We start from the raw sequence: 26,171 nt of genomic DNA, 5'->3' as shown, positions 1-26,171 counted from the left end.
TCCCTTTCTAAGCAGTTTAACCGAGCTTCGGAGCCGGAGGGGTGCGTGCTGTAGTTCTGTCTAATACTCAAGCTCTAGAGGGAGCTGTGTTCGTACTGAGCTCAGGGATCTGCCTCAGGAAGGTGGGAAAAAGATTATGCGGTAGAACCTGTGTCATAGTTCAAGCAGATGTATACATTTACAGTCTTAAGCTAACTCTTTATTTTGATGCTGCTTTGTACGATGTATCTGGAATATATAGGTAAGAGACTAATTGGGAAGTTTCATATTTAATTGCCTTTAATTTCCATGATTAACACATACTTAGATGCAAGCAAGCAGTTCCGTCTCATAATGCAGAATAAATGCATATGGCCCAAACTACAATATCTATTTCAACCACAGCCTGCAATTCATATAATGTGTTTCAAGGCACACCTAAACCCTGGATTTCTAAATTACCAAATCCAGCCATACACCTTCTCATTTTCCTGCCCTGCTTTTGATCAAATTTCAGCCATGTCTCTGTGTAGTTGTATGCCAGCATTACATCAGCCAAAAATATTGCATGCTTTTAACCTGGTGTAGAATACAGATCCTGTGTGTCTAGCTTTTCAAGATTGTGACCTTATAAGATCACAGTTGATTTTCAGAGGACTTTACAAGGAGAAACAGTAGTCACTTGTTTAAAGAAAAGAGATGCTTATATGAAACTTTAAAATCACCTTTAGGCTTTAATTTCACCTAATTTCCTTGTAGTTCTGCCACAAAAGATAGAAAATGAGTCAGCAGGGGTTTCCAGTTTTTATGTAGGTAATCTCAGGATCCCCTTCTCTTTCTCATCCTTCTCATTACCACCTCTTCTGCCATGAACTCTCATACTTGAGATAGGTGAGGAACCATCCAGACCCTGCCCAGACTAACCCGTGTGACCACTGTTACCTTATTCCTGTTGCCAGCAAGATATTTCAGTGTTCACTAGCACTAAGCTTTTAGATGTCCTTCTCCATGCTGCAGAATGAGGAGAGGCCACCAGTTTGCCAAAGTAAACAGTTTAAACCAGTTTACCTACCAGCCGAAGGGAGTTGTGTGGTTAGAGGAAATTGGATAACTTTACCAAGGCAACCATTCTGAGGGAATGAAGTTGAAGGGAAAATTTGAAAGATGGGGAGACACAGCATGCCAAGGGGGCAGTGTAGCTAGATCAGGCTGGCAGGGGAAGGGTGTGACAGAAAAGGGAGAAGTACCGAGGTGAGGAGCTGCTGCAGCCTCTGCTCTTATTGCTCCTCTTGGCCCAAGTGCAAATTTGACCAGAGAACGAGAACTGCTTGGCACTGCCTGGCTCCAGTGAGAGGAACCTCACAGTACCTGACATGGGCTGATATCCCTACATGGAAGTCTGCTCAGCAACTAGTGACTTAACTGTGACATTCTGGTCACATTTCTTGCCCACTTCATGGTAATTTAGCAGCTCATTTAACACAGAAAAATCGCACCTTATTTCAAACATATGTTGCTACATGGAGGCAAGCATTCTGCTGACATAGAGTTTTGGCAATTTCTCGGGAAACTTAGTATTTGGCTCCCATAGTGTAATGTCAAAATGTAAGCATCATCTCTGTACATGTCTCTAACCATTTTAGTCATCCTCTACTCATTTTACAATCTGCAGAGAAAAAAATTACTCCTAAACCAAAATCCACATTTTCCTAATACAGTCATCTAAATGAAAGTCAAATTAATTTATTTAAATGTTTAAATAAGTGGAACATTTCTACTGGTGGAGGATCTTCCTGTGATTTTTTAGAATATGTGGGAGACATGCAATAGCACAAGCCTGGCTGCATGTTTTGGGTTAGATGACCTCTTCCACTCTGTGACATCTTCACCCTGGTGAACTGAATGGAGTCAAGGTTGTTCACCATTGGGAAGGTTTGCCAGATTACAAGCAGATTCTACAGATTTTCTTCCCTTGATATGTATGTTATAGAACCAATTCACATATTGATTATGGGAAAAGTGAGGAGAAAAACAAAACTAAATCTGTACAACTCCCTTTTCTTTTAAAGAAATACGAATATTTATTTTTACTGTATGACCTACCAGGTCTCTAAACTGGTTCACTTAGAGAGAGCTACAAAATAATTCCTTGCTTAGCAAAGCAATTGCAACACTGTGGTTTCTGTACTGTCATATATAATTGTTGAAGTGTAATGCCTCAGGTGACATCAGTGACAAATTGGTTTCTTTACGCTGATAGTTTTGTAAGATTGTAAGTAAAATGTAAGTAAAATTTTGTAATACTTATTAGTGGTTTGAAATTTTGTAGTGTCACAAGACATTAATCGTTCCCTGTTAATATAAAAGTCAGCAATATTGTCATGCTCAATAGTGTAAAATTTACTCGTGAGTAAGATCTGAAATCCCCGTGAGCTTTTTCCAAAATGAAATTGCTCCTGATATTTCTCTGGAATTTTAGATATTTGTTTAATTTTTCTCAGTGACCCATATGATAGGGTAATTAATGTAATTATACAGTGAATTGTATTTAATTACAAAGTTTAGGTAGACAATCTCTGAGTTGGTACCTGCCTCTTTAAATATCTCAACATTTCTCTTGCAGAGCTGCTTTATCAAATACCATTTTATAAATGCACCCACAGACTCACAAATACCACAGTGTAACAGTATTTTTAATTAAGAGGCTTTGTATAATGTAAAATTGGCTACCAAGTTCCCTTTTTGATGCTTACTCTGTGGTAAGCAATGTCACTTAACTAGTGTAATGGAGTGAAGAATCAACATTTATACCTAAAAGTAGCTGTGTTTATTCCTGAAGTCTCCACACCAGTGAAAGCCCCAGTACAGTGAAATACTTGTGCATCCCTGATTTTCTTTTTATCTAAATTATTGGAAATGATTCTATGATTCTAAAATTACCTTGTGATTTTATAAAATCATATGTAGCTTAACTACATGTTAAGATAACAGAGTGCCACTGGGATAGAACTAGTTTAAAATTTAAATCCAGTTCTGACATTAATGGATCTTCATTTCACTTTTTGAAAAAAAGTAATGAATAAGCAAAGTTGATCTAAAAATTGAAATCTGCAAAAGATATTTCTTACAGGGGAATCACATGGACAATATGAATTTCTTGTTGAGAGTAGAAATCACGAAGCAAATATTTGTATGTTTTTTTCTGCTTTTCATTTGTGTTGTTACCACAATAGTCATACACATATCTCTTCATTTATCGTATTGATACTTTAAAAAGAGACACTAGCAAAAGAACAAATCTTATGTAAGTTTTTGGGTCTGGATAGGCTTTGGGATCCTGTGTGGAAATGATGCCTGCTGGGGGGAGAGGCATCCCAGGGAGGGAGGCTTTGAGCCTTTCCCACACTGAAAATTCTTGTCATCATCGCTTTGGTGTTAACTCCAAGTTTCTATTTCTTACTCACAGAATGACATCTGATGCATTTATTATCCTTTTCAAAATTTCATTTTGCAGCATTATTTCCTAAAAGGGAATTTGACTGGCAGATTTGTGTGCATTTAATTTCTGTGATCTTCAGGAACACCTTGGGGTAAATACCATTGTGTAAATGAAAATTCAAACTATGCTTTGGTTAGTTTGATGCACAGAAGACTTCAGAAAGCGGATGTCGACAGCAATACCACAGCTGTGTTGAGAGGAGTGGTGGGGCACCGCTGCAGTGCTGTGTACAGCTGTGTTTGTTTACTAGTGACGCTCTCCTGCTGGAGGGCAAGCAATTACAGAAGTAATAATAAATGTCATTGAAGCACAACAGAAACTATGGAGATAGAGACACTAAACTGTATCGATTCCCTCTGTGCTGAGGTGCTTTTGGCTGGCCAAATCAAGCTGTTGCAAGGTTGAATTTATTGTTTCACACTGTGATTCTGTCTGTCTTCCCTTTATTCCAGGTGTTGCACCACGATTGTGAAGTAGGCTCTTGTGGTATTTAGTTTACCGCATAATATCTTAATGACATCGATTGATCTTGCAGTTCTCATGCATCTCTCTTGTAGGATTTATCTTCCCCAAATGACACTAGACACAACTGCAACTACCAGACCTTGTTTATTTAGGTTTTTTTCTCAAGCCTTGGGTTTGTGATGAAGAGACTAAACTGAAAAAAAGAAAAGGCAATATAAATGTTAAGTGACAATAAAACCTATTTAAAAGGAGGCAAGTACATTAACAGTAGCATCTTTTTTTCATATTAAATCCAGTCTCAGCTCATGACTCTTTACATTTGAGGACTGAAATAAATGTGTTTTACTAGACAGTTATTTATAACTGTTAGAAAAACTTATTTCCCATTCTCACCAACTGATAAAAACCAGTGATTTTGAAATATTAGATGTGGCATATATAACTTCTCAGTGAAGGTAGAGCTAGTCACATTCAGCGTTCTTTAAAAATATTTGCTGTAAGCATGTCTTGAAAGTTAGGCAATTACACGGGTAAAATAAACAAAGCTTAAATTTGAACAAATGTGATCTCTGTGCTTTCATTAAACTTAGGAATTGTGAGAGAGGAAAATGTAAACAGCACTCTGACTTTACTAATATAATGTTTAATCCTCTTGTAAAATAGCTTTCTCTTTTGGAGTAATTTGATACAACAAAAAACATTCTGCACTAACTAGCAAAATTAAATTGAGAATTTCTTTAATATCCTGCATCTCTTTGTTTATGCTGCCTTTATCACTAACTTGGGGGTGAGTAGATTAAAGATAACTGGAAAGTGGATCAGCTTAACTGTAGGAGAATCATTCTGGATTATATTATATATTATATATATAAGCTGCTATACCAGTGCAGTTCATCTGTTGAACAGCCCAGGAGATTTAATTCTGACATTATATTTCCAAAATCTGCTTATGTGTGTCAAACCCAAGGAGAGCCAATGAGCTTATCAAAAATAGATTTGACTTTTAAAAAAATATCAGAAGTTCCCAGTTAGGACTGGTGTATATGGGGAACTTTTTTTACTATGGTGCATTTTGAATTACAGTCTGTGCACCAGTAAGGACATCAGGTAGATATGGCTTTGATTCTCCAGCTTCAGGCAGTAGATTGTTGTGTCCTTTCTGTCATCCTTCTATTCCATCACAGTACCCCATTTTTCTCCTTCCTGGGGAACACTAGCTGAGTAGTGTTGCACACTGCATATTGTATGTTGCTATACCTCACTACAAGAGTCAGCATTGATTCCCTCCTTGATTGGAGGCAGCCTTTAAAATTCTGAAAGTTTTCTGTACAATGGGAAATGGTTGATTTCTAATAATTGTCATGTATGAGCCACAGTACAGCCTTTATTTTGAGCTTTCTAAGTTTCAGTTGCAATTAAGTTGAAAAAGATATGGTCATAATCACTGGAATTTAATATACTTGTGTTTCTATTTTCCTCAGAAAATGAAGCATGTCAGTGATAGCTGGAATATAATATTGAATATGAATTCATAATATATTAGTTACTGTATGTGATTAAAGAAAGGCTTTTGGCCAGAGATTTTGAAAATAAATAGTGGTATGTTGTTCAGAAAAAAAATATCTAAAGTTGTATCTTATTCTTTAGTAAAATCATAATGGAAAGAACACTATCCAAACACTACATGTATTATCTATTTAACTTGACATAATTGCTCACAGCTTACTGAATAATTAAATATCACTGTAAAGTGACATTATTAAAAAAATGAAATAACAGTGTAAATAAGACATAAAATTTACTAAAATTAGTATACTTGTACCCCCAGTGTCAGACTTGAAATTTTGTTTTCAAGGAACAAAGAAAATAATCAAGTACATAAAAGGCTAATGCAGCACCACTGATTTCAGCATTACATTCCTGTGTGCGGAACAATCCTCCTGCAGCAGCCAGCACACAAATGCATTCTTTCACCATATCAGGGGGCTGACAAAGTGCACATCTAGTGACTGTGTGAATTGTTTTAAGAGTTAGTAAAGAAGGGAAGAGAGGAAACATCTAGTGACCAGTATTTAGCTAGAAAAGCTGTGTAGTTCGTAGCAAAGAGCTGAATGTTGAACCCTGCAAGTCTCAAGGATTTTAAAACAACTATGTCATTATATTTTATATTTTAATGTCTTAGGAGTCAAGTTAGGGTCTCTTGTAAAGCCTAAATGCTGGCATTCCAAACTGTTAACTTTGAACATGTAGCTGTTTGATTAGCTCGGTTTAGAGCTTTGTGAGCGTATTTGAAAGGAATGTAAAGTACATAGAGGAAATATGTTCTTATGTTGAGTGTTTTCCTTAGAACAAAAACTAAAAATGAATAACATTGATCAGTCTGAACTTCCAGTTCTTTTGCCCATAAAGAATAGGTACTTTCAGATTATTCTATTAACAACTAGGTAGGCTAGGATTTTAAGTTTGAAAAACTGATTTTATTTTAGTCCAGATATCTTGTTCTTTCTCCATGACATTTAACTTCAAAATAACATCAGACTAGTTTTTGTTTCCTGGTATCAGTCTCCATCATCTAAACCACACTGACTCCTACTGAGACCCACAGGAACATGTTGGACTATATATCTCTTCTTTTTATAAACTCAAAACTAACTTGCATTTAGACAAACATCAGAACTATTCACTTTTTAAATACAATAATGTAGTATAAGACAGAAGAGAAATGTAAGTTCTTATTAAATTAAAGTTTTCTACTCATTCTTTCCTACAAAACATAGTCCTGCCCTCTGGGTTTGCTCTTTTCTCCACAATCTTTCATGGGTTGCAGTAAACTTGGAGAGTCTCTTTAGGTCCTTATAAAAAACTTCTTTTTAAACTCAGTTAGGAGAGTTGGCTTTATATTTGTTCCCTCATCTTCTCAGCAATCTCCCATTCTCTGCTTTTACTGCAGTCTTCTTCTTGCTATGTCTCTCATTCATTCTTTTTCTCCTTTTCTTTTTAGCAGAACATAACATACAAGACACAATAAACTGCAAACATCTAATGAGATAGCATCTGTTGCACCATTAAGACAGATTGTAATTCTGCAATAAAAATTCCTTTGTAAGAAGAATTCTAAAATTATCTCAAATGTTACAGGCCCTGAATTTTGTGGCTAATCATTACATCACATGCATTTGCTTGTTTTTCAGTGTTGGTCATTGGAACCAGACTTGTCAATTCTTAAATTTGTAAGTACCAGAATAAAAAGATGTGAATTGTCACTTAGTAACTCACAAGACTTGGCAAAAGACTTCCAGAATTTTACAAGTTTAGAAAGCAGGGTCTTAGGACTTATTCAAATACTGGCACAAATACATCTAAGTTCCCATTAAGATGTTAAAGACAAAGTTTTGAAGACAAACTACTTTTCATCCACAGAACGTAGTAACCTCAGGGCATACTACATTATCTGTAGTATCTTTATAAGCAGTTGTCTGTCTTGGACACTGATGAATGATAAAAGACACTAGTGAAATCAGCTGAGTTGTAGGCAATGCTTGTCTGAAGCTTAGCTTTCCACATAACCACTTTTATTTCACATTAAGTGAAATAAATGATACCAGTCAGCTAAACCTACTTTGATAAAGAACAGTGTGATGTGGAGTGAGAGCATGCAGAAGGGGAAAATCACAGATTTTCCAGGTTCTACCTACGAATAAACAGCCCCTAAACATCTTCTACATCTGGGGTGATGTCCTAGAAGAATTAGAGTTTGAGAATTGCCTTAAACTGTTTATTGAGAACCAGATTCTCCTGAACAGGATGCACAGAAGACATCCCTTCAAAAGAGAGGCCTAATCATCACCAAAACCTAGAAGTTATAGTGAGTAGTACAAACTGTAATTGTTCTTCTAAGGCCTCTAAGTTACCATTGATGTTATTATACAGTACTTACATCTTCATTTCCAAAAATAGTTTCTAAATCGCTATATAGCAAGTTATTTACTAGATCTGGTTTAAAAAAAAACTAAAACCAAACCCAGCATTTTCCATCATCCCATTTGATTTCAGTGGCATTTCATATTCTTTTCGTGTAACAGAAGTGCAATTGAATTCAAAATGCACGACAGAGACACACAAATTTCAGAAACATGATGCTTATCAACTTGAGAAATGACCAATTCACATGTCCTTGAGTTGTGCTCATGAAAATAAAATTTGTACTTATGTAATGAAGTTCAGTTTAATAGAGTAATAACAGCACTTCAGCATATACAGAGTGCACTGTTTGAGAAGAAGGTTCCAAACAGGATGGCTAGATTTGTATGTCTCCTAACTCCTCAGAAAACCAATAAGCCTAATGTTCAAATAGTATGTAAAGCAAGTATAATCTTCCCCTGTTGATCAATGCAATTGCTACTTCTTTTTCACTTTGTCTTTTGGCAAGAGGATATAAGGAGGGAGAAGTAAATAGAATAAGGTTGGGTCTGATAAGAATGCAGAAGCATATTTACGTTCTCATGAGTACAGAGATACACACAGATACAGCCCAGTATAGCTCATGCTGAATCACGTACAGGTACGTCCAACAGTTAATCTTGTTGGAGGTGGTTCCCATTTTCTAGTGCAAGTCCTATATGTAGGGGAAAAAAATGACTGTACAACTTGCATAGTTTCTGCATAGATGCCTTTGTGCCAATAAAGGTCATTGAGTACCAACTTAATAACAACTCTCTGTGCTAGCAGCATATCAGTTTTTGAAAGATATAGAAAGATTTGGAAAGATTTAGCTAGATATACGTAGCTTTGCCCTTCCCTGTGAATAATCTGTAGCATCAATGCTAATCTTTTTCTTTATCAAATATAATATTGTGCGATATTGCAGGACACTAAAGGCAGGTAACAGTGGGCCGATCAATTAGCAGCCCCAAGAAGGGTAAAATAGACTGTGGACCTGCTGTTGCAGTCCTTGATAGTGTTTCTATTTTCCTGCTTTTTTTTTTTTTTCACAATCAGCCCTGATAAATTTTCCTGAAATGCTTTAGAAAAAAGAAGCCTATATTATTATCTAGATTACCCAGTTCCAATCTTAAATATTACTCTATTTCATTAATAACTTCGTTGGAGTTTTAAGATCTTCAAAGTATTTCAATTAAACATAAAATCTGGCTAGGCAAACTTGAACTGCATTTTCCAAATGTTTCACAGGATCCTTTTCTCCCTCTCTCCTCTTATTCTGAGAAGTGTGATTGACATAGGCACTTCTTGACAAACTGCAGAAGCTTGAGCTGAGATTGCAACACCTTGGCATTTTAAAATCTCAGGAGGAATTTGAGCCCTAGGTGCTGCCTTTTCAAACGCTTAGTAGTGCCAGGCAGAGACAGATATTCAATGGGGGAGGTGAAATTCCATGAACAGAGGCTAGAACTGGTTGGATTTCAGCTTCCAAACTCATTTGATATAGAATTTAAGCTGTTATGGTATAATTCTGCTTATACCCAGACTTGCTATCTTGTGTTGAGTCCAAAGCTATGACCTCAGAATCTGAAAGATTGCATCCAGTCCTCCTGTTTGTGAATATTTTACAGATTCTCAAGCTCATTCAAATTCAGTAAGTGTTTATTCTTTGTTACTTGTTTGAAAAGACTGACTGAATTAATTGGGAAGTCGTGTAGTGGTGTGTAAAATACACAACTAAAAGTTTTGATTCTTAACAAGGTTTTTGAATTAAGCATGCACTAAGAATTTTCTCTTTCATTGGTTGTGCTAATTCCTAAACCTTCTTATGATGAAGATTATGATACACCCGTTTTTAGGAAAGAAAGGATGTAGCACTAGGAACTGGAACTCAGACATTTTCCGAATATTAGTATGGCCTGTTTTGCCCATGAATTGACTAATGCATTGCTCAATGATTCATCTGAAACAGGAATCTGAGAAACAAAAAATACTAGACTCACAAGAGCTTTTATGAGGTACTTGAAAGGAAGGATGGAGTCGGACATTTTCTTGGACCTAGATTCGATGGCACGGAAGAAATTTGAAGTCAAAAGAAACTAAGAGAAGTGCACAGGGAGGCACATTTTCTTGCTGCCAGAAAAGAAACAGGCAAGTTTTGTTCTGCTTCTTTGGATATTTTGCCAGTGATCAGCAGCGTAGACTTCCATTTGATAAAGGCAGGCAGCTTTTATTAGTCTCTTTAGCCATCTCCCCTTTCCTTACATTTGTAACTTGATCTAATTTAATTCTGAAAGAAAACTCTGTTCTTTAAAAACGAATGTTGCAGTTAAAAATGCTGTTAAGTTAAACTGGCACTCAGGTTAGTGTCTATAATAGCTCTACATTTTGCCTTGATCACTTGGCAAATACAGCTTGTGTTCCATGTGTTTCCATAATTGTTGCTCAGCAACTAATTCCCCTGTTAGTTGTGAGGTTTAATTGCCTTTACCTCGGCTGAGTTCTCCATCTCCTTTCAGGTCTGTTCCACCAATTCTTCCAGTTCTCTCTCTGTCAGTAGAGAAGTCGCAAATAACAGAGACTGTTAAGTGCAATGGAGATATAATTAACAATAGATATTTTTGTATCCTTAACTTTATTTATTCCTCAGAACAGTAGTTCTGGTGAAATGTTTTACAATAATTTGCTTTCAGAGACAGGGGTAATTAATATAAGGAAAAATACATATTCATTACATCCGTTCTTAACTTGCTTTTTTCCTGTATAGCTTACTCTTTCCAGATAAGTGAACTCTAACAGCAAGGCTGGAATATGCAAATAACTATACAGAAATCCTTTGACCAAGAAAGTTACACAGGTTTAACTATATTAGCAAACATTTTCAGTGTAAATCCAGCTTCACAGTCAAAATATTTATTTGTCCAGAGACTTCATTTTCTATTAATGACATTTTTTAATTGCAAAAAATAACTTTGAGCTGGGTATACCCAGAAACCCAACTCCAGCTTTATAAATATTTTTGTCATTAGTCTTGGAATTATTCCCCAATAGATAATGACATTTTGGTTTTGTCTTCTTTCAAGCGTCTTTGATTTGAAGATGAGTAACTCAACCTTTTACTAATTTTGCTTCAACAGTGCTTTCAGAAGAAAGACAGCAAATAAAAGGCGATTGCTTGTGTCCTACTTTAGGTTCAGAGGTTTTCCTTCTACACTGCTAGTTGAATGCTAAAGTGTGTACTACTGAGGAAGATCAAAAACTACCTTCCATTAATAAACAGGCATAAATTCTCTCTAGATCTGAGAGAAGTTGTCAGAAGATTTTTCAATTACAACCTAGATTTATAATTTGAAGGTATGTAGTTCATAACAAGTTTGAACCTGTCAAACCTGGAACTGAGTTTTAGATCACCTAGTTCTAATTTATTTGCATTTATTTGTAATCTTTATATAGTTGTGCAACTCTGTTAAAGAAACCTATATTTTAATCTTATTTACACATAGCACTGCGATTGCTAAGTGCCGTTCTCAGCTTGACAGATGAGCTTAGTGCAAAACATCTGTTTCAAATGTTTTGATATTGATGCTCTGAAATTCTACAGTGCATAATGTATTTGAAGAACCAAATTATTCTGCCTTATTGTTCTCAGACTCTAGCCAACACCAGAACAGGAGTGTGAGGCGAAATGTTTTACAATAATTTGCTCTCAGAGCCAGGAATAATTAATACAAGAAAAAGCATATATTCATTACATATTTTCTTAACTTGTTTATTTCCTGTATAGTATACTTGCTCCAGATAAGTGAACTGTAACAGCAAGACTGGAATATGCAAACAACTATAGAGAAATCCTTTGACGAAGAAAGTTGCACAGGTTTGACTATATTAGCAAATATTTTAAGCATAAATCCAACCTCACCAGTAATCAGCACCAGAACTGTGTGCTAGATTTTTGTTTCAAAACTGATGTTTTTTGCTTTGCATTTGGTCTCTTTATTTGAGGCCAAGTGAACTTTTCTTTTTTGTCCTTTTTTTTGGAGCAGAAATGTTGCTTGATGTATTTCCTCACATGCAGCAGCAGGTAAAAAGTGTATGAAAGACAGACACGGTTTCTGAAGAAGAGGATGTGACATCAGAAATAGGGAAGTTTGGAGATTGCGGGTTTTCAGCACATTAGGACACTTTGTCATGCCCTAATGCAATGCTGGATCCTACTTTAATTTGATCTGTGTTAAATGCCTCTTACCATTCCCTCTTCTAATCAACATGCTCTCAAAAACTCTAGTGTCTGTGCAAACTATCTAGTACAAAGTTTTGAATATGAGATTGACAATTCTGAAGTGTCATCACACACTTTTTAATGTGTAAATGGCTATAGAAGCTGCGAGGCATAGAAGAGAGGGGCCTGGGTTTATTAATGCCTGTGACATTTAGGAAAAAGCGTATCTGGCTAATTCAGTTGGGACTATTTTATTTTTTGCTCTTCCATCAGGAGGAATAGAAGTAGACCATGAAGTCATATGAATGCTATTATATTTATTGTGTTGGTGACAGTTGCTTATTTGCTGCATGATTTTATTGCTTCCTTATTTTTACTTCTGTTTACATCTATTAGTCCCTGTTCTCTTTTCTTAGAAAGGCAGTTTTTAGAAGACAAAAAAGGACAACTCTCCATGAATAACATCTTGATTTATCTGAGTACTTCCAGACAGAAAAATAAACAGATATAATTTGAAGGAATAAATTTCCAAGAATATCTCCAAAAGTAATATTATACACATGTGGAATCAATATTATTTAGCCGAAGACTGTCCAAACCAAACTAGTCATTCTTCTTTTAGCAGCACTGTGTATTAAAAAGAAGAGTTTCCTCCCATTGCATGAATTCTGATTTGATAAAAACAAAGAAAATGCTTTTAGCTATACAGTTCATCTCATTGTATTTATCTCACTGCTTTTGATCTTGCACTTGTTTCCAGACTTTTGCTCAAGTAACAGTATTATTAGCATGGAGCCTTCAAAAACTGGAAGCTGAACTCATGACTGAATAGGTTTGCACCTACAATAGAAGTGATATGGGGAAAACAGCCATTTTTCAGAAGTTCTTTTGCTAAGAATTCTTGCGTTTGAGACAAGTTTTGCTCTTAAATTACTGAGCCAAGTCTATTAATTTATAAGGACTTGAGAATCTTTCTGTAATATGATTTGCAAAACTCAACCCATTAATTTACCTATTATTATAACATAAAGCTTTGAAGAACAAACTGACAATATACAAAAGATTCAGATAATACCATCACTGAGAATTTTCACTAAGGAATTTGCCCCTCCTCTTATGAAAATAAAACATTAAACTGAGAAACATGGAAGTAATTTCAGCTTGCATATAAACAGCTCAAATAATTAATTTTTACATGTTTTTAATATTAACTAATTTTAATATGATACAAACACAGCAGGGACACTTTTTTCCCATTATAGCAAGCTTTTACAGGCAGGTAGACTCCTGCTAAAATGAGCATAATATATTCCCTTGCTGTCAAGCATTTGGCTTCATAGATTTTCTAGAAATCTTAAGGCATGACATTCAAACTGCAGAAGCATTCAAGGGAGCACCATGTCTGCAAATGGAATGGTGAATCTGACCCACTTATTGCTGACTGCTCATTTTCAGGGCTCTGTGATTTCCTGAAGTCTCTACTTACAATCTTACTTTTATTTAGAATACACAGGCTAGACAAGGAGGAAAAAAAAAAATGAAGCAAGGGCTGAGGTCATCAAGCCCACTCAGGTGTCCACAGGAGTCCCTTCCACAGTTCAGCAGTAGTTTATAAAGGTAGGGGGAACAGTGAAGGGAAAAGAAGGCATCTTCCTTTCTAAAAGGCTTGAGTTTCAGCTAGAAATTTGCATTCTTTGCTTCTTCTACACTTCTCATCTGTTGTGTGGTGACCAGACTGAAGGTTTGTAGCAATTTACTGTACATGTGCTTATGTTTTGGGGGATGTTACTAATTAGAATTCTGTAGCTACTTGTACCTGTATGAGTATGGCTTGTGGCATGCTTCATGGTAGTATTTAGAACATGTTATTTCTTTACTTGGTTTTGGTATGTTAAAGTTTCTAGTAGTAGGCAAATGGTTAGGGGAGTTTTCTGAACTTAAATCAGATACTGAGAAATGTTTCTGTGTGAAAAAGCTATAAGGAGGACCTTGTTATTAATTAGGAATTTAACCACAATTTCCAAATTCCAGGAGGTTTTTTTGGGCAGAAAATTCATGCAGCAGCTAGTGAACACCTTAACATTTTAGAGATTTTTATCCTTAAAGAAATAAGTAAGTGGCGAAGCTGGTGATACAGAATCTCTCCCGTGTTAAAGATGAGTCTGTAATTCGTGTTACAAAAGGCATGTATTGCACTGTCTGACACTGCTTATATGAAGACTGCAATGCAGAATATGTCTTGGCCTATTTAAAGATGCACTGGCACCTCCATCTTTTGGTCACGTGTACAGTACATTTAAGTGGATTTGAAGCCATAAATAGCATTTTCAGGTTCCTGTGGGCTTCCACATAGTAGGGTAAACCACAATGGTCTCTTGACCTCTTCCAAGTATTTTATACCTGTCAGACAGAAAGAAGTGAAACTACTTTCTGTAAGAGATCAGATATCTGAAATTTTCAGAATGGAGAAGGTACAGTGAAAAGGGAGAGTACAGAAAAAGTGCAAAAAGGGAAGATATTTAAATCAGTGGGATGTTACTCCATTATAAAGAAAGATGTTTTCTGAAATACTTTTTTATCTAGTATAATGCTAGAATTCCATATGTCTTTGCATCAATATAGTTCTCTGTGACTGAAGTTTTTTAGTATCATCTAAAAAGTGGTTTAGTCTGAAGTCTGTGAAAGTCGATAAAGCTCACAGAGCAGCCAGTATAAATGGTACACCATGGCTATTACTAGATCAAGATCAAGTCCACCACTAAGCCATGCCCCTGAGCGTCACATCTGCATCTATTTTGGTGAACCATGAGGGGAAAAAAAGCCTGTAAAAAGGTGCTCAGACACTTGATTTGAATGTTTTCTCCTTCTTAGCAAATAATCTTTAAAACGGTACTTGAATCAACAACTCGTTTTCTTTGAAATGAGTTAATTTAGGTGTTATAATTTAGGTCTTATCTGCTCTACCAAAAGGAAAGTATTATTGCATCTATAAACCAGTCCTCTTTTTCTCTCTTTTTTTTTTTTTTTCATCCAATGTAACTGACAACTATAATTCTGTTTTGTGTCTTTTGATGCATATATTTCTGGTATTTCTTTATTGTTTGTCGTAGCCAGAGGATAAAACTTATTTTTTTAGTCCTTTATCTTTGCTCCATGCTAACATTTTATAAAACACTTTCTCTGATTCCTTACAGAATCACAAATGGTATCTTTAATTTAAAGATATTTAATAATGCAAATGTCTTTCTACAAAAAGAACGTAGTGAAGATTATTCCAGTATATGTATGAGAGCCACAGAATTGTGTTGAAGCCTTTAGAGGTATGGTTTTGTTTGCAGCAGGGGTAGGGCTGTGTGGTGGCAAACAAGAAACTAGTGAAATAAGTGGAGTGTACACTTCAGGTACCTTACATTTGTAAGTGGCTTTATCTAATCTATACTTAACTTAAAAATTTTCAGTTCTATCAACAATTATATTTTTAATGGTCCACTGTAAGGACAGAGAAATAGAGAAATGAGCATGCAAAATACAAAAATATAAAAAAAATCCAAACCATTTAGGATTTTATGACTCTAAGATTTTTACTGACAGTGTAAAGAAGACAGAGTAAAGGCACTGATTAAAATGTAAACAATTTTTTAATCAGATGAATTTTACTTACCGCTGTCATCCATCAAGTAATTTTTAGTGCAATCAAAGCTTGAGATTTGTTTCCTCTACAAAAACATTATAATTGCATTTTCAATGCTCTTCAGACTTTGTTTATCTCTACCACAACAAAAAAATCTGTATTGCCATGACTTGAAATATGAGAATAAAGGCATAGCCTATAGCTCCCATTTAATTTTCTGTCACCGCAGGATGTGCACAACGATTGTACAACATTCTTGGCTGTATCATAAATAATCCTTGCACATCGGGCCAAAACCTCACCATACTGTAAATATTTTCAGATCAGCAGAATGTAATCCAAAGAGGATAAGCTGATCTTCTGTCAAGACAGCTAGCAGCCAAGTAGGTAAGGATTTTGAGAAGTATTAATTAATCTTTTTCTAGGAACATTAAAGATCTGCTAATTGTTCAGGGAACTGGAACAAGGGATAGTTATAGCCAGCTAAAGGTTGTTCTTCTCAACAAAACATTTCCCCCCCATACCAGCTTTTACACCAAGGCTCCCTGTTATTGTTTCAAAGGATCAACTTTTTAAAGAAGTTTGTTATTTATGAACCGAAAGGAGATGACCTGTCTACCAGTAGAAGATACATAGTACGTTTCAATTCTAGATTGTAGGCTTATATTATAGATTTATCACACTTATTTCAGTTTTCTGTTGTACTCTAATATGACCACTGTTGTAGAATTATTTTACTTACCTAAAGCAGGCATTCTTGACAGATGTGTGAGGGGAATTTCAGAGTGTTGTGATTTTATTTTTTTTTTAATAGCTTAAGTTGTGCAACAACGTGTATTGGGTTACAGCCAGCCCCAGTATTTCTTATGATGAATAATGAATTATTTGTTATATAATAGAAATATTAATAAAATATTTGTCAAAACCAGTTTACTTCTTTAAGAAGTATTATCTTCAGCCGAGACTGCAATATCACCAGATGGACAAGATTCTGAAGCGATGCTGTAAGTCCTTAATACACAAAGGATTTTATTAGTATGAGTTGAGCCTCTGTAAGGCCATGGAGAACAGGTTAGATATAAATCTGAGCAGCAAAATTTTACAAGGTTTTGAGCTTTCAGGTTGGGGGAAAGATAACAGCATTGTAGGAAAAGAACGGTCCATGTCAGCAGTTTAGGTCAGCTGCTGCCCCAAAGCTCTGCCCCTCCAATTTACAGCTGAAAGGTTAGGGCTCAGTCATGGCAGTTTTCTTGCTTCAGTGAGCAAACTGTCACAAACTTAAATTCAGTGATAATTTCAAGCATTTCACCATAGTAGGAAATAGCTTTAACCAATGTTGCAGTTATAGGGCTTTTGATGACTTCTGACAAATCTAAATGTTATCTAGGTTAACTTGCGTCATGATTGACACTTGAAGTTCTAATCTTAGCGCGTTGATAAAATTGAAAACAAAATTTGTCATCACTCTAACAGAAATTATATATTTGTAGTCAGTAAATTGCAGTCATTTGATCTGTGTGATCAAAGTAGGCTGAACCCCAAGGAATTGCTGATCACCTGAAATAAAATACTAAAGTAGCAAGACAAAAGAATGAGCTTGTGTCTCATTGCTCCCATGAGTCAAACAGACCAATAGGAAATGTTTCACCTTAGTAAGATAAGAGAAATTTTACTTACTTATTGTAATGCTGATTGGGATTCATAACCTCAGTGAGACACTTCTGGGTGTGTGCTGTTATAATGAATACACACAGGTTTCACTGAAGAGATTAAAAGCTCTTGGCACTAATAAGGGAAATGATCAAGGTAACATTTATTGCTTAATGACACCTGTGTGCTGCGTCTGCTCATAAAGTACCACCTTGCCCTTCAGTAAAAATTACAACAGACTATTTTAGAGATAAGTATGGGTGGGTACAGAAAGCGAGTTTCTTGCACAAGGACATGTCGCAGAGTGTAGTGTGGGGACTCAACATATTTTTTTTTCCAGTGAGCTAATAATAATAATGTACTCCAGACAGGCTAGGGCTTGTCAAATCCATGTTCCCCAGCTTTCCTCATCTTGGAGGAAAGGATGAGAAATAGGGCTAGTTTCAGAGCTGCAAAAAGACTATGTAAGTATAATAGACAGTGTGGTGACAATTGCTTGATAAAATGTGGCTGAGTCACACCCTCAACACAGACCTCTATGTAAATTGTGCAGTCTAGCCCAAAACGTCTGGCTGGAGTTTGCTGACTTGAGTTCATTCCTTGTTTTTATTCCTTGGTGGTTTGTTTGTCGCCTATCTTCTGCTTGGTTTTTTATAGATTAATGACAGTAGATACGTCTAGCTAGCTTCATAGTGGTATGGAAACATAAGCAGCCATACCTGCTTATATACCAAATAATCACAGAGATTTTTGTGGTCCTCAGCCTTTTATAGTCATAGGAGAATGAAGATAATTTTGTTTTTAATATAGCTTTCAGATTAGTCAAGCAGAAAGTAAAAAATGGAGTATCTAAGTATCTCATCTCTCCTTGGAGTACTTGAGATAGCCTGGTAGATAAAGAGATGAAGAGAAAACAAATTAATCAGATGACTGGAATGAATCATTGGAAGGTCAACAAAGGCTGGTCAAAAGGAGTTAATCGGAACTTGTCCTGAAATACACTTCTGTGCAGCAATCCCCAACTTAACCAGACTAATTGTCACTAAAAAGGACTTAATGTCATCATATTGTTGATTTAATTCCTAATGTACACTGTTGCCTTTGTCTGCAGTATCTAGGGAATTACCTTTTGTCTTCAAGTATCTTCCTTTCAAAGGATTCTTCAGCATAGCCTAACTATGACCACAGCACCGAACTTTATTAATGGTAATACTTTAAAGGCATATGTTGGAAGAAGTCTAACAAGACTTTGTTATAATACCACTTTTCCCTTGTTTTGTAGTTTCATTTTACTCCTAAGTATACTTTCCCTAAAAGCTTTGACAAAAAGGCAACAGTAAGTATTCTTGCTGTGACTGTAAGCCAATGATGAATATGCTGTTATACAATGTAAATAGCTGGGATGTATATAAAAAAAATTTGGAACATAGAGCTGTGGGAATTTGAGAGTATTGCAGATGCCAAATCATGTAATCTTTCATAAAATGCTCAATTTCATGAGGAACATTTGGTTTGGGTTTTGATTTTTTTTCCTTATTATAGGACTGTTCTAAAGTATTACTACTCTAATATTTACCTAATTCCTTTGAGAATCAGCCTAAAAGTACTAATAGTCACTTTGCACTCATTTGTTCTTATGCTTAAATTTGGTTTTAACCTGAATAGGTTTTTTACCTCATCTCTTAATTTTAATGGTTCTACAGGAAGAAATGAACCTCATAATTTAGGCTAAAGTTGAATGCTAATTAGTCTAAATACACACATCTGCGTGTTCAATCCATTTGTTTGTACTGCAGTATTGACTTTGTAATGTAAGGCAGGGCAGACCAGGGAGTGAGGTATAATTTCTATTCATGTGCAGTTCCACAAACATTGATAGACCTTGGAGGCATGTAAAAAAGACTGCGATAAGAATTCAGAATTTTGGTCTGAACTTTCAATGTCAAAATTCAAATACATGTGTCCTTTATGAAACAGCTGAATTGTACCTACAACCAAGAAAGAACTTATTTAGGTAAAAGATAAAAAGATGTTATCACTACTTTTCTAATCTTCATAAATTCCTGAAACTTTCTCAGAGTTACAGGTGTGTTAGAGAAGTTCTTATCCTTACCTTCTTAGGTATTCTAGGGAACGTCCATAGGAATTAGCTGGAGACCAGACAGATCATAATATGAAAGCATTTGAAACCTAAATGTACTGGTTCTTCAGTCCTAACTTTTGCAGTTGGCAATCTGCCATCCCTATGAAAATTACATCATTTCTGAAATGAGGCTAGAGAACAACTGCAAGAAGTTTCAGGAAGTTTGTAGGGTGCATGAGAAACAGTTCTTTCATTTCTTATGCTGACGTGACACTGTGAGGGGGGTCCTTTTTCAGGGGAAATTTGTTTAACTCCAAAGTTTTTTTATTTCAAGCAGTGAGGAATCCATGCTAGAAGGCCATTTGTTTACTAGTGCTGTCAACTGACTCTAATTACTACTATGAAAAGCACTGTGGAAACTATTTTGCAAGTGGTGTAGGTAGACTATTGCTGCAAGATGCAATCTGCTTTAAGGGCACTTGTTATACACAGAATACTCTACTGTAATCAGTGTGCCTAATTTCCTAATGATGAGAAGAGAAGACGCAGAGGTCATAAAGTTTCACTGACTCCTCAGTCTTGGAATATAGTAAGAAAAGGGGGGTAGCAGTAAAAAGTGAAGTGAAATAGAAATGTGGCTGTGGATACGACTAAATGTGTTAAGTGGAGTTTCTAACACTGGCTGGGGTTGAGTGTGGCAGGTCACATGCAACTACTGTCTAATGAGCACAGTGTGCTCAAAACAAGAGGACTTAGCAACTCCACAAAACACTCCTTGGCTACCAAACCTGTGACCCTGCAGCTCACATTGGACAATGTTATTCTAATGACTAAATATGGCAAAAAGTGAAAGCTGTTCAAATAATTACATTAAAAATGCCAAGATATCTTTTTTTAAACGAGGATGAAGGCTCACTCAGAGAGGTTAGTATGCCTGTAATGCTCATCAAATTTTCCTCTACTTAAAAATCTGAAGCCATAGAAGTTCTTTTCTAAACTGTTTTTCAGAATGCCTGAGCAAATAAATATAGCAACTTCATGGTTTTTCCAGATGAAAATATAGTAATATTGTAGAAGTGATGTGGTGATCCTCAGATTCCTTTGTTTAGAATTAGAAAATAAATTCTTACACAAAATGTTAATAGTGCGACTGCATACATAAACACAAAGGCAATAATGACATCGCACTGAGAATGCTTTCTCTGTGATTAGCTTTCCGAGACCAAACTGAAGAGAATAATTTTCTCTCCTGGACTGGCCACTCCTGAGAATGGCGTCACAGGGAAGGCCAGGTCAGTGGAGTCATCTCTGAACAGCAGAACTGTCTGACACATGGCTTTCTAAATGGGGAAATTTGCACAGTTTCTTCAGAAATGTGCAAATGTTTTCATTTAAATATTGTTCTTCTGCTTTCAGTATTCTGTCACATAAGATCAATGCATACAAAAATATTTTGAGATTTCAAAATATGACCAGATTAAAAAACCAAAAAAATCTGAAGTCACAGGTGGCTATTTGCCCATATCATTATCATCTTGATCCTCAGATTTACTAAATTCATGTTAGTTCCATTGTCTTCAGCAGTTATACAACTTCTTGTGAGTTGAAAATTTAATTCAATACTTTAAATTTAAAATAGCTCTAGAATTTTAAAATTTCTCTGTAGTGGTATAGTCCTTTGAAGTTCTTGTTACTGAAACCTTCACTTTTTGGCCATCCTTTATCCCCTTCAACTGTTTCAAACAGTTGTAATAAGTGCTGTTAATACATAAGGTATTATGTATTAACATGATACATAATATAAGCATATAAGGAAAAATACTAAAAAATGTTTAAATTCAAAAGCACTGAGAATTTTGGTAAAAGGAATAGGTTTACTTACCTGTGAGTGAGCAGGTGGTATTAAATGGAGCAGCTGAAAACTAATTGTGTCAAGAACTTGTAGCCTTCCACTGCATAGATCTGTTCTATAAATATTTTGGAGCAAGGGATGTATGATGTACAAACGCTGTGCAGCAAGTGTTTTGTTTAGTCGATAGTCTGGGTTGAAGCCCAGTCTGACATGACACACAAAATCTGTGCAGAAAGATTTTATGATATTTTCTTTAGTGGATAGTTTGGGCAGAAACCAAAACTGGGTCAGTAAAAAGCCAATGCCAGCCAAGCCTGGCTTTATTTTTCCCGTTTTTCTATAATTTGTGTTGATCCTATCACCTCTATGTAAAGCTTGGAAAGGTTCTTTTTGGCTACAAGAATTCCCCTGGCCCAGGCATCCACACCTTTTAGAAAGCAGAACAGAATGCTGTAAACACAACAGCGCTAAAACCAGTTGTCACTGCTATGTTTTCTGTCCCCAGGTCTTTCACAGGGCTAAGCAGATGCTGATGTGTGGCACATGAGGACATGAGGCCTCTGAAAGGGTGCAGGAGAGGGTACTGAGGGGTTTTGGGGAGGCAATGCTCAAGTGGGGCTCCAGTGCCTGTGCATTCCTCCTGTTCTGCTGATGGTGTGTGACACCTCTCTGAGCTGGTTGCACTGTTCTGGTTGCACTGGTTGCATAAAGAGCCATCTCGAATATAATCACAAGCTTTAGCACTGTTGGAAGAGATCCTTGCTTCCCGTGGTGTCTCACATGCTGTCAGTGGTGGAAGGAGCCAGCAGAGGAAACGCAGCAGAGCTGAGCAGGGTCTGGGGCACCAATGGGTGATGTGCTAGAGGGGGGAGACAAGGTGGGTGATAAGATAGTAGGCTGGGCTGGGGAAAAGTCCTGTACCGTGGTCTGGAGAGGAGGAAGATGTTGGGAGGCAGTAAGGTAGAAGTGGGAACCCTAGAGCCCCTATTAAGTCACAGAGCCACAGCCATCTCCACAGTTATGCTGTTCATTGTGAGTCTAGAGCAATACCTTGACCTCCAGCTTGGTGGAGCTCTCTTAGCCTGTGTCACTCCCCTGACAACTCCTAGCATGCTCCAAAGACCCCATGTACTGCACCAAGACTGTTCAAACTTGACTAGCCCCTCACCGATTCATTCTTGGAATCTTCTTTGCTGCTGCTGCAAAGTTGAATGTTGCCTTCATCCCTGAAGCCATTAAAAAATAATTTTGATGTAGCTTTTTTTCTTAAGTTTGGAACTTTCCTAATATGCTATGTTTGTTTAGTTCTATAACATCATTGCTACATATACACTGAGAAGCAAGCTTAGAATTAGCTCGCACATCTCTAGCTGTTTGCTGGCTGTGTCTTGCTGAAAATAACCTAGAAGTCTGAGCATAAATCATTGTCATCTGCAAGGGCATTCTTGTTGCACAAAGTAAATAGATTCATAAGAGATGCTTTCATTTGCAGATGTTAGAATCAGATCAATCCTACAGTGAAAGTGCAGCTCCAGAATTACTTCAGCCAAGGTAATTTAGTTTTGCTACAGCCCTATTTCCTTATATGTTTTGGCATAAGCATTTTGCATAACAGTTTGACAGCAAAACTGTCAGAAAACTGATAATATAAAATAAGTTTTCTACTAGCTTAGCTCCCAGAGTTGACTCACCATAGATCAGATCATAGTAGCACCAACTCACATTTAAAATGTTTTGGTACTGCATTAGAGACACAATTAATGCTAGTGATTACAAGAGAAATAATTGTAATCTTTCCTTCCAGCTGAAGAGTAAAAGGAAAAATAACAAAGCATTGTGTTTTACAATACCTTCAGTCTCTTTCCTGACTAGACACATGAACTGATTTGACTCAGAATCAGAAAAATTATGATCTCTTCCAATTGTTCTACTTTCTTTAATTACTCCACTATCCCATTTGGTTTTCGTCACTATCCAGTGTCACTTAGAAACAAAAGCAATAAATGGAGAGTTTACTGTTTCTTTTTAATGTGGTAACAGAAATACTTAGTAGAATAACAGAATAATTTCAGAATAGAAAAACATGCCCTCCTTGGTTCAATAATAAATTAATTCTCCCTGTTTTCTTGTTGATGTGGAGAACAAGAAACAACTCCTGCTATCCTAAAAGAAACTGCCTGCAGAAGAGGTGACTCTCTTAAGCCTACTTATGATGCCAGATAGTGCTTGGTAATTGAAACTAGACAATCTAGAGATCAGTAATAAGATGTAAATTTTTAACAGTCACTGCAAAGCAGACCATTAGATGTAAATATTATTATAGGTTTTATAATGCTTGAGATTATTCACAATGGTAAAATGTCTTTATGAGGCAGATGCTATTACTCAGACACCTCTTTAAGCTGGAAGTTTAAAACCTCTAGGACTGGTCTGGGCTGTTTCCTTTGCAGAAACAGCTTTAGTGGTACCTCTCATGTAACTTAATCTCAGATGAAAGAAAAAAAATTCTAGTCATGCATCTTTGCTTCCTGTCGACACATCTAATGAAACCTGTGTCATTTGGACAAAGGTACTATATACAAATAAAAAAGTTTCACAATTTATGGGCAAATCAGTCAAAATGTTGTAGAAGCAGACTGTAAAAACAACTTGTGTTGTTGAAAGCTTCATGATAAATACTGAAATCTCGGAAATGTAATTTAGTAATAGTTTATTTTAGTCAGCAAGACATGGCATGAAAGTTTATTTTAATCAGGAAGACATGGCACTTAATGCCATGGTCTAGTAACCACAGTGGTAGCGGACCAAGGGCTGGACTTGATGATCTTGGAGGTCCCTTCCAACCTGGCTGATTCTATGATTATATGATTCTAAGTATGAAAGGTTTAGTCCTGAGGTAATAGGGTTCAAAAAGTTAGTGAATTAGAATTGTAATGCCCTATGGCATCCCAGCTCTCTGTTGAAAATACAGTGTTGGTCTAGGCTTTATTCATACCTCTTTTTCCTCATAGCTTATTGGCACTCTTCTCTAAATGGTAGTAACTTGTTCAGTCTTGGTCAGCCTGAATCCCATCAAGCAAAGAGGAAGGACAAATTAGAAATCTTTTCCTTGTACCACCCTGGAGAGGTTAAGGCCTGATTATACTTTGCTATCTTTCCTCTGCTCAGTTTTCCCCTACACTTTGGGAAATGTTCCAGTCTGTCTTTCTGTGCCTGCTCATAGGTGGGTACAATTTGTTCCTTTTGCATAACTGCTTCTGTGGAATGCTCCTTGACCTCTGATGGTTTGCTTTACCCATAAAGATGAGCTCATATCAGTTTATTTTTCAAGGGATTATGAAGTCCAGCTGCAGTTGAAGTTGTTTGCTGTATCAGGTTCCTGTATGTATGTATTGACATAGTAAATGCCAGTCCTCTTGGCATGGTCAAGTTTCTTGTTCTTGGTCAAATTAATTCTTTGTCTGACTCTGCTTTTGAAAAATCTCTAGAGTGAATGTATCGTAACATGCCCTGTTCACAAGAAACTCTTTTAATAGCTTAATTTCTGCCAAAATCACTTATTCTGGTTTTAATTGTTATTTGTGCTAGTATATTTCTGCTAAGACTAAGTGTGCTTCATTAGAGGAAGTAGAAATAGATCAAGAATAGATTAATTTCTTCTTCCTGTAGCCACAGTGCAATGACAAAGTAGAAAAAAGAGAAAAGAATCAATTATAACTAAACCCCCAAACTATCAATATACTATCACCAAGATTTTCCCATATGTGTTGAGATTATTAAATAGCAGCAAAAAGTCAGAATTAACTGCAGGACCCTGAAAGGTCAGAAAGTGACACATCTGCAGCACAATATTATGAAAGAAGGATGAACTGCTCAGAAAAATAAAATGGACGTTCTTTAAATTTTCAGGAAATTAATTTTTCTAGACAACTCATTATTCATTTTTCAAGACTGTGTTACAAGGTTTCATGGAAGAAAATTTAACTGCTAAAGGAGAGCAGTATGAAGAATATTTAATTCTTTTTATGAGATAGAAACTTGGTGCATGTCCTGATTTTTTTTTTTTTTTTTTTTTTTAATAAGCGCAAATTTTTAAAATTTTTGCTCTGTCAGAGCAAAAATCTCACTGGGCTTTTTGGTGTGGTTTTTTTTTTCCTATTTGCTTTCTTTATTTGGGTTTTCTCCTATTTCTTTTTTTCCCCATAAACATCTAAAAGTAGGAACTGGGTACTACTGTCTTGTGTATTACCAGAAACTTTTATTCTCTTTACTTACATCTGTGACAGTATAATCCCAATAATAGCCTTAGCAGAAGTAGCTCATGTCTGTAGTATTCTCAATTATTGACTCTTTGCTCAAGAACAAGTAAATTAAAAAATGTATTGCGGAAACCACTGAGCAGGGGATCTCACAAGCCATTCCTATAGGGACTCTAAAAACATATTTACAGGTCAAAGCTATATGTGGGATATGGAAAATCCATACTTGTTAATTTAATGGGAAATAGGCAGTTGTATCCTTTGGGAAAATTGCAGAATTCTAGCTTATGGGTTTATTTAGGTATCCTCTCAATCTTTTTGTGTTGTTTTGCTGAATATTGTATGGCATGCCATACAACTGCTGAGAGAGCATTCTATTTCTGTACTTGTTGAATTCATGCCAAAATATACAGCCTACTGTGCAGTTAAACCAAAAGGGATTTGATAATTTGAAATTCCTTTTGCTGATATGCTATCCCATCAGTACAGTCTTTGCCACAAGGAAATCCCAAAAAAGTCAAAAATATCTGACAGTTGTATTACCTAAAACATTTGCCAGCCCGAGAAATCTAATTTTACCTAACGTGCCTTGCCG

The 26,171-nt window shown here is 36.1% G+C and overlaps 1 long non-coding RNA gene across 2 annotated transcripts; it reads right to left on the bottom strand.

Moving 5' to 3' along the window:
- Positions 1–226: 226 nt before the first annotated feature.
- On the bottom strand, positions 227–22,511 carry LOC113951124. Of its 2 annotated transcripts, none has more exons than XR_003529047.1 (4): positions 22,486–22,511; positions 19,425–19,532; positions 18,102–18,269; positions 227–4,136 (listed from the first exon to the last, which is right to left on the bottom strand). It is a non-coding gene; the product is annotated as an uncharacterized LOC113951124 (long non-coding RNA). The 2 variants fall into 2 exon arrangements; XR_003529046.1 differs by lacking the exon at positions 22,486–22,511 and adding an exon at positions 21,348–21,545.
- Positions 22,512–26,171: the final 3,660 nt, after the last annotated feature.

The sequence above is a fragment of the Corapipo altera genome, unplaced genomic scaffold (assembly GCF_003945725.1).
Source record: "Corapipo altera isolate COAL_440 unplaced genomic scaffold, ASM394572v1 57, whole genome shotgun sequence".
NCBI classification, from domain to species: domain Eukaryota; kingdom Metazoa; phylum Chordata; class Aves; order Passeriformes; family Pipridae; genus Corapipo; species Corapipo altera.
Note: the sequence above shows the minus strand (reverse complement) of the source record. Positions and strands in the feature narration are given on the sequence as shown.